At 48.2% G+C, this 10,165-nt stretch overlaps 1 pseudogene; it reads right to left on the reverse strand.

The window, feature by feature from the left end:
• Positions 1-6,408: 6,408 nt before the first annotated feature.
• Positions 6,409-6,725, reverse strand: LOC123397337 (annotated as a pseudogene).
• Positions 6,726-10,165: the final 3,440 nt, after the last annotated feature.

The following is a 10,165-nucleotide window of genomic DNA, read 5'->3' on the forward strand; positions in this document are numbered from 1 at the left end:
TTTTTATAATTAACATAACTATATGAACTAACTCATAACTATGTGGGTCAGTGTCATCGGGGGTCGAAGGTCACTGGCGTCGGGGATTGGGGTCTTTTCGGTCAACAAGAGGCCGAAGAGGTGTCGGGGCTCGGGGGTTGGGGGTCAGTGGCGTCGGGGGTCGGGGTAGGGGGTCGGGGGTCGAGGGTGAGTGTTGTCGGGGGTCGGGGGTCGGGGGTCAGTGCCGTCCGGGGTCGGGGTAGGGGGTCGGGGGTCGAGGGTGAGTGTTGTCGGGGTTCGGGGGTCGGGGGTCGAGGCTCAGTGGCGTCGGGCGTCGGGGATCGTGGGTCAGTGGCGTCGGGGGTGGGGGTAGGGGGTCGGGGGTCGAGGGTGAGTGTTGTCGGGGGTCGGGGGTCGGGGGTCGAAGTTACCTATAAAACTTTCCAGGTCACCTATAAAACTTTCCAGCTCCAACTAGCTAAAACTAGCTCTAGCGGTGGCATCCAAACAGGGCCATTGTGTCGTGCTTTCAGATGTGACCTCTACTTATACATAAACCAGCTCCAACCATGTTCTCCTAATCTTTTCAGATGTGACGCGGTAGTAATTTTAAATTATTTTATTCATAAACCAGATTACTTACTTAGTCTTCTATTGTATATACGATGCACTTTTTTCCATGACCTCTACTTATACATTGGTTTTGTTCACTAGATTCCTGAATTCAGGGCACGTGCGTCTGCTCGGATTGATGCATGGATAGTACTTGATGTCCTCTACATGCGCGATGAGTGTATAACTCTTTAACATCACATATTAGGGGCACTTTTACCCATCTTAACATCACATTGAGTTGGTGTAAATATAGAGAGTCGATGCCAGGGTCTATATAATTGATATGCATACAACCAACAGGAAGTTAACACGCGCATATCAAAACGGCCAAACATAGAGCCATGACACGAACTAAGCGCCCTAGGGTATGGAGGGCTAATGACATGCTCCACATGCAGACACGCACCATTATTCGCAGCAGTCTCAGAATTTATTTTGTTGAACACTAAATCATTAGGAAAATCAATTAAACCAAAGTTGTCACATGTCACTGTAAATTTTGGGAACTTGGTATGGCCTTTGTTTAACACAACGCATTAAGTAAAACTGACATTTATATGTTAATCATATTTCCACAGCAGACAAAAAGATATTTGTATTTGCATAATTTCTATAACAACATTGTGCCATTCTACATATTCGAAGGTGTCACCTCCTTTATTTTGTATCATTTATTCAAAGAGAATAGATATTAGCTTGAGAATATTTTCTTTGTGTAGGTATGATGTGTCATGTGTCCAATAATTACTACCAAATTGATGGTAAATAGCAGTACGAACTCATTTTTTTCATTTTCTCCTATACAGAATAATCTCACCGTTTTTACAAGGAAATAATCTCACCGTTTTTGCTGGCTGCTCCGGCTAGGCGGCGGAGGAGGGTGCGGGTGACGAAGGGGGGTGGCGACGAGGCTCCAAGGCGTCCGGGGCAAGGAGGAGCGTCAGGGGGGCTGCTCGTGCTCCTGACGGCGTGGCCGGATCGGGGGAGAGGTGCGGCCTGCAGGGGGGAGCCGATGGGGAGGGGGGGTGGCGACGGTGGGGAGGGCGGGGAGGCGCCGGCCGGTGGGGGAGGGCGGGGAGGCGCCGGCCGGTGGGGGAGGGCGGGGAGGCGCCGGCCGGTGGGGGAGGAGGTGGCGACGGTGGGGAGGGCGGGGAGGGCGGGGAGGTGCCGGCCGGTGGGGAGGGCGGGGAGGCGCCGGCCGGTGTGGAGGGCGGGGAGGCGCCGGCCGGTGGGGAGGGCTGGGAGGCGACGGCCGGTGGGCGCAAGATGGGGGAGGGAGCGTGCGGGAGGAGGGCGACGAGGCGGGTTTTTTTTTTAAAACAACGAGGTGGGGTTGGAGCGTTAGTGGGCAGCCGAGGTTGATTTCTTTGCCGTCCGCTGTGCTCCAAGGCAGACGGCAAAGGAGCTTTTGGCGGACGGCAAAGACACGGCGGTTGGAGCGTTAGTGGGCAGCCGTGGGGTTGATTTCTTTGCCGTCTGCTGTGATCCAAGGCGGACGGCAAAGGAGCTTTTGGCGGACGGCAAAGACACGGTGGATGGCAAATGTAATGGCTACAACTGCGATTTTCTTTGCCGTCTGCATGGGCCATCTTTGCCGTCCGCTAGCGGACGGCAAAGAAGCGACTCATGGCAAAGCACTTCTTTGCCATCTGTCAGATCTTTGCCATCTATTTTTTGGTAGCTGACGGCAAAGAGCTTCTTTGCCATCAGCCAGCAGACGGCAAAGACCCGGTAGACGGCAAATTCTCTGATTCGAGTAGTGCATCACGTCCGAGACAAGTAGACCGATATTTTATGCATCTAATACTATTACTCCACACATCGACCGCTATCCAACATGCATCTAGTGTATTAAGTTCATAACAAACGGAGTAATGCCTTAAGCAAGATGACATGATGTAGAGGGACAAATTCATGCAATATGATATAAACCCCATCTTTTTACCATTGATGGCAACAACACAAAGCGTGCCTCACTACCCCTTCTGTCACTTGGTGAGGACACTGCACGGTATGAACCCAAAACCAAGCACTTCTCCCAGTGCAAGAATTATAGATCAAGTTGGCCAAACAAAACCCACAACTCGAAGAGAATTACAAGGATATGAAATCATTCATATAAGAGATCAGAGGAGACTCAAATAATATTCATAGATAATCTGATCATAAATCCACAATTCATCGGATCTCGACAAACACACCGCAAAAGAAAGTTACATCGGATAGATCTCCATGAAGATCATGGAGAACTTTGTATTGAAGATCCAAGAGAGAGAAGAAGCCATCTAGCTACTAGCTATGGACCCAAAGGTCTATGGTGAACTACTCACGCATCATCGGAGAGGCAATGGTGTTGATGAAGAAGCCCTCCGTGTCCGAATCCCCCCTCCGGTAGGGCACCAGAACGTGCCCCAGATGGGATCTTGCAGAGACATAAGCTTGCGGCGGCGGAAAAGTATTTTCATGGCTCTCTGTGGCTTTTTAGATTTTTGGAGAATTTATAGGCGGAAGAAGTAGGGCAGAGGAGCCAGGGGGGACCCACAAGCCGGCTAGGCCCGCCCCCTAGGTCGGGGCTTGGGGGCTTGTGACCTCCCCCGAGGTCCTTTGCCTTGGTTCTCAAGTTCCGTGCATATCTTCTATTCTGGAAAAAATCATTCCGCAGGTTTTATTCCGTTTGGACTCCATTTATTATTCTCCCGTGAAAAAGGTCAAAAACACAGAAAAACAGAAACTGGCACTTGGCACTGAGTTAATAGGTTAGTCCCAAAAAGATATAAAATAGCATATTCATGGATACAAAACATCCAAAGTTGACAAGCTAATAGCATGGAACCATCAAAAATTATAGATACGTTGGAGACGTATCAAGCATCCCCAAGCTTAACTCCTGCTCGTCCTCGAGTAGGGAAGTGATAAAGACTAAATTTTTGATGTGGAATGCTACCTAACATATTTGTCCTTTGTAACTTCTTTCTTGTGGCATGAATGTTCTGATCCGTAAGATTCAAAGCAATAGTTTACTATTGACATGAAAACAATAATACTTCAAGAAAACTAGCAAAGTGATCATGAACTTTTGAAGTAACAAGGCCAAAGAAAGTTATCCCTACAAAATAATATAGTGTGGCTATGCTCCATCATCCCCACATAATGAATTTAAATCATGTACAACCCTGGTATTGGCAAGTAATTGTTTTCACACTCTTACTTTCTCAAACTTTTTCAACTCTCACGCAATACATGAGCATGAGCCATGGATATAACACTATAGGTGGAATAAAGTGTGGTGGAGGTTGTGAGGCAAAAAGGAGGAGATGGTCACATTAACTTGGCATATTAATGGGCTATGGAGATGCCCATAAATAGATATCATTGTGTATGAGTAGAGATTGCCATGCAATGGATGCACGAGAGCTATAAGTGTGTGAAAGCTCAAAAGGAAAACTAGTGGGTGTGCACCCAACTTGCTTGCTCACAAAGACCTAGGGCAATTTTGAGGAAGCCCATCATTGGAATATACAAGCCAAGTTATATAATGAAAATTCCCACTAGTATATGGAAGTATCAAAACAAGAGACTCTCTATCATGAAGAACGTGGTGCTATTTTGAAGCACAAGTGTGGAAAAAGATAGTAGCATTGTCCCTTCTCTCTTTTTTTTGTTTGGGCTCTTCGGCCTCTTTTCATTTTTTTGCTGGGCATCTTTGGCCTCTTTTTTTTCATTCCTCACATGGGACAATGCTCTAATAATGATGGTCATCACACTTTTATTTACTCACAACTCAATACTTAGAACAATGATAACTCTATAGGAAATGCCTCCGGTAGTGTACCGGGATGTGCGACGATCTAGCTTAGCGTATGACATTGCAACATCTCGCTAGCTATCTTACGATCATGCAAAGGCAATATGAAAGTGACGACACAAGTCATGAGACGGAACGGTGGGAGTCGCATGGCAATATATGGTGGCTGTTTTGAGGAAGGTATATGGTAGGTTTGTGCACCGGCGAAAGTTGCGCGACACTAGAGAGGCTAGCAATGGTGGAAGGTGAAAGTGCATCTATACCATGGACTCACATTAGTCATGAAGAACTCATATAGTTATTGTGAAAGTTTTATTAGTAATCGAAACAAAGTGCTAAACACATACTCCTAGGGGAAGGGTTGGTAGGTGTTAACCATCGCGCGATCCCGACCGCCACAAAAAGGATGACAATCAATAAATCAATTATTCTCCAACTTCCTAACATAGCGGTTCACCATACGTGCATGCTACGGGAATCACTAACTTCAACACAAGTATTTCTAGATTCACAACACCCTACTAACATAACTCTCATATTACCAAATCCATATCTCAAAACTGATTGTTAGGAATCAAATTTCTCTTACTAATCAATGGATTGAATATGGAAGTTTTTATTATATCCTCTTTGGATGCCTATCATCTTTCACTACTGGAATTCAGAATTTTGTCGTCTGCCTTGCCTTTGCCGTTTGCTGACGCATGGCAAAGGTAATCTTTGCCGTCAGCTGTCACAGTGCTGACGGCAAAGAGGTGGCTGATGGCAAATGTTTAATTTGCCATCAGCCACCTCTTTGCCGTCCGTTGGCGGACGGCAAAGGAGCCCTATGCGGATGGCAAAGGGTGGGCAGACGGCAAAGCCCTCCCCCCAAACGGCCGAAACCCCACCCCCACCCACCCCGCCCCTTTGCCGTCTGCCTGGGACTCCTTTGTCGTCTGCCTAGGAGCATGGTGGACGACAAAGGGGACGGCGGCCCACCAACCCCACTAACGGCTGCCCCACCCGATGCCTCCCCACCTTGTCGCCCTCCTCCCGCCCGCCCACCCCTCCCCTGGTGCCTCCCCCACCCGGCGCCGCACCACCCTGCACCGCCACTCCCTGCATCGCCCCTTCCTGCTCCGCCCCTCCTCCCTGCGCCGCCACCACCCTGCACCACCCCTCCTCCCTACGCCGCGACCTCCCTGCTCTGCCCCTTCTCCCTGCGCAGCCACCTCCCTGCTCCGCCCCTCCTCCCTGGGCCGCCACCATCCTGCTCTGCCCCACCTCCCTATGCCGCCCCTCCGCCGCACCCTCCCCTCCCCCGTGGCCACCCCTCCCTGCGCCGCTCGGCGCCCCTCCCCCAGGTCGGATCCACCCGGCCCCTCCCTGCACCGCTCCCCTCCGTCGTGGACTCCCTCCCCCATGACCGCTCCTGCCAGCGCTGCCCCTCCCCTAGGTAAATAAGTTTCTGCTTTTTTTGTTTTTTCTCTTTTGTCATTTTTAGGTTCATGGTAATTAGTTTGTTAGGTTATACTGTATATGCGAATTGTTTATGGTAAAATTAATGACACGAGGATGATAACATTAGTTGTTAAGCATGATGTGTTTTTTTGGTTTTGTTTCTATTTAATGGTACTTGTAGTTTGAAAACGCCGATGTGTTCTGTGTCACACATGTGACACTTATTATTTACAAAAAATAATTTTTTCTCACAGTACCTCTTTATCGGAAAGGCTAAAAAACAATATATTTTTTTGACTCGGGAGTACTGATGATGTGTTTCAAGAAAAAAGTGGTGTCATTAGAAAATAAAAAGGTTTAGGGTTGAGCACATTATTCTATCTTCGAAGATCGACCTGTTACCCTCCCAAAAAAAAGATCGACCCGGTCCAGCTGATTCATGAGCACATCGACGTGAGAAGCACTATGTTGTGGTGTGTGTGCTTCCACCGGACAAAACAATGACATTTTGAAACATCCCTGCGCCACTCGTGCGAGATTTCTTGGACCAGTAAACTTGTTATCATTCAACCAAACGCTACCGAAAAGATCCACAGAAAAGTTGATTGAGCAGAAGGAAGAAAGTTGTGCTTGACGTCGACGAACAAAACGAATCAGGGGGCGTTGTGCGGAGTTGGCTGGCCGTGATGCATAGCATGGAGGAGGCGACGATGGTGCGGTAGCGGCCGAGCCACGAGTCGGCGATGGCGGCGCCGAGCAGCGGCAGCATGGACACGGCGCTGGACCAGGCATTGACGGCGGCGACGGTGGCGGTCGTGCTCTCCCCGAGCGGGCCAGTCAGGTAGCTGATGAGGTTGGAGGAGATGCCGTAGTATGCGAACCCCCGACCCCCCGACCCCCAACGCCACTGACCCTCGACCCCCGACCCCCGACGCCACTCACCCTCGACCTCCGACCCCCTACCCCGACCGCCGACGCCACTGACCCCCAACTCCCAAGCACCGACACCTCTTCGGCCTCTTGTTGACCAAAAAGACCCCAACCCCCAATGCAAGTGACCCTCGACCCTCGACGACACTGACCCACATAGTTATGAGTTAGGTCACATAGTTATGTTAATTATAAAAACATCATATTTGTGTTGATCGTGTGAATTTCAATGTGCAGTTGTTCGACGACCTCCACTTGCGTTGGACGAGCTCCGCCCTTGCGTTTGTTGGTGAGCACAAATGACTTCTCCTCCTACCCCCTTAATTTGCTCTGTCCCGGTCTTCATGCCGATGAAACTTGCTAGCTATAGGTTTCTTCAATCATGAGTATGCGTGACCAGTATGCGTCTCCTGTTCGAAAGGGCGACATCTATAAATATGCATTTCTTTGCATATTTATAACCGCCATCCTTTAGAATTGTCCAACATTATCCATGGACAACCCAAGTATCTGTAGATTGGGTTTGTTTTCCCATATGCTATGCTCTGGATCCGATGCAGAATTTCGTCAGTGCCTCCCTGTTGTTCTCCGGGTACATATCCTCTCTTCTTATTGCCGAGACGTGTATTAGGAGAACAGCGGGGAGGTGCTGCCGAAATTCTGCATCGCATCTCGAGCAGAGCATGGGAAAACGAACCCAATCTACACATACTCGGGTGGGATTAGGACCTATCTTTACCTATTAGCGTGTAGGTTGCATGGACGTAATAAAACTGACAAACTTGATTAGCGTATGAATATAGATGATGAATTATATATTTATTTCTTGTGCGCCCATAGGTAGCTAGGCTACATGAGTGATCGTTCTTGGATGTACACTGGTCACCCTAGTTAGAAAGACATGACCCATGAATGGTTAACAAAAACTAGGGGGTTTGTGAGAGCCGCATTTGCAAATGGCCAGCAAAAAACATGGTGCCCCTGTCCCAACTGCGACAACTCGAAAAAGCAGACAGAGTTTGAAATGGGTAAACACCTGCAGAAGTGGGGTTTTACGCCTAATTATACGGTGTGGAATTTCCATGGTCAGTGTGACCAACGTGCCAGAGCTGAGGTGATTCGTCGTCGCACCGACGAGCATGGTACCGGGATTGAAGACATGGTGCAAGACTTTGATGATGCTCGGGATTCAGACGATGAGATGGAGGAATCTGCAAAGGCCTTCTATGAAATGTTGGAGTCTTCAAAACGTCCTCTCCACGAGCAGACTAAGCTTTGTCAGCTGGATGCCATCGCGCAAGTAATGGCTCTAAAGGCTCCATTCAACCTAGGCAGAGAATGCTACGACGCGATGATGACGATATTTGGACGCTTTCTACCTAAAGGCCATGTACTGCCTACAAACCTGTACCAGTCAAAGAAAATCCTCCGTGTACTTAAGATGCCCTATGAGAAGATACATGCCTGTGAGAATGGATGTGCCGTATTTAGGCTTGAGTATGTGGCCTTGAACTATTGCCCCATTTGCAATTCTTCCATGTATATTGTGGTAGACAACGATATGGGTGAGAAGAATCAGACAAAAATCCCCATTAGTGTTCTTCAGTATCTGCCAATCGTACCAAGACTTCAACGTCTTTTCATGGTCGAACAGACTGCCAGACAGATGACATGGCACAAATTGGGCAAAAGAACCGAACTAGATGCGGATGGGAACAAGATGTTAGTACACACTTCAGATAGTTTTGCGTGGAGGCACTTCGATGCATTACATAAGGATAAATCGGAAGATCCAAGGCAACCTAGAGTTGCCATCAGCACGGATGGGTTCAATGTGTATGGTATGACGGCAACACAATACAGTTGTTGGCCTGTATTTGTCATTGCACTGAATTTGCCACCCGCAGAGATTATGAAAAGAAAGAGCATTTTCCTGACGTTGATAATTCCAGGGCCCAACTACCCGGGGAAGAATATGAATGTGTACATGCAGCCGCTTAAGGATGAGTTGCAAGAAGCCTGGGATAATGGGATCAAGACCTACGAAGCGGCTACCAAAACAAATTTCAAAATGCATGTGTGGTACATGTACTCGACGCATGATTATTCGGTGTTTGCGCTATTCGCTGGCTGCTGTGTGCATGGAAGGTTCTCGTGCACCACATGCAAGGCAGCTCTTCAGTTCCGTTGGCTGTATGCTGGTCGCAAGTATTGTTGCTTCGACATGCATAGACAATTCCTGGATCCCGACCATAAGTTTAGAAAGGACAAGAAGAATTTCATCAAAGGTAGAGTTGTCAAAAACACTGCACCACCTGCGCTGACAGGCCAACAGACCCTTGATCAGTTAAACGCTCTCGAGCCTGATCCTTTGCATCCAGGATACTTCAAAGGGTATAATACGGAACACGCCTGGACTCACAAGTCATGCTTATGGGATCTGCCTTACTTCATAGACCTCCTTTGCCCACACAACATCGACGTGATGCACACTGAAAAGAATATTGCGGAGGCCATTTTTGGTACATTGTTCGACATAGAGGGGAAGTCAAAAGATAATCCTAAGGCTAGAATCGACCTGGAGGCTCTATGTGATAGACCGTTGCAAAACTTGCGACAACGGAAAGGAAAGCAAAGCATAGCGAAGCCAAAGGCATGGTTCAATCTGGAAAGGCCAGCTATGAGGGAAATGCTATTGTGGGTGAACATGCGGTTGATGTTCCCCGATGGGTATGTTGCGAATCTAAAGAGGGGAGCGAGTCTTGAGAAATTGAAAATATTTGGTCTCAAGAGTCATGATTGGCACATATGGATTGAGCGGGTAATGCCGGTGATGTTGCGTGGCTTTATCCCTGAGGATGAATGGCTAGTACTGGCAGAGCTGAGCTATTTCTTACATTCTCTTTGTGCGCAAGAACTATCACCTCGCGTGCTAGATGAAATGGAAGAGTTGGTGGCGGAGTTGATCTGCAAATTAGAAAAGATCTTTCCACCGGTCTTCTTTAATCCAATGCAACATTTGATTTTGCATCTGCCGACTGAGGCAAGAATGGCGGGCCGTTCAAAATTAATGGTGCTACTCAACTGAGAGGATGCAGAAGACGCTTCGAGCTAAGTGTAAAAATAAACGTAGATTTGAAGCATCGATGGCTGAGGCATTCATTACTGATGAGGCGACAAACTTCATGACAACACACTACGAAGCCAAAAATCATCATTTGCATAACCCGAAGCCTCGGTACAATGACGGCGATCCAAAAAAAGTTTGATCCAACCTCAGCCTATTCAAAGGTAAGCTCGCACTATCCGGTGCTTCGAAAGGGAAATCGTTGGTTGTCGAAGAATGGCGGACCATTTCATTGTATATCTTCACCAACCTAACAGAAGTGCGGC

This window comes from Hordeum vulgare, chromosome 1H (assembly GCF_904849725.1).
Source record: "Hordeum vulgare subsp. vulgare chromosome 1H, MorexV3_pseudomolecules_assembly, whole genome shotgun sequence".
NCBI lineage: Eukaryota > Viridiplantae > Streptophyta > Magnoliopsida > Poales > Poaceae > Hordeum > Hordeum vulgare.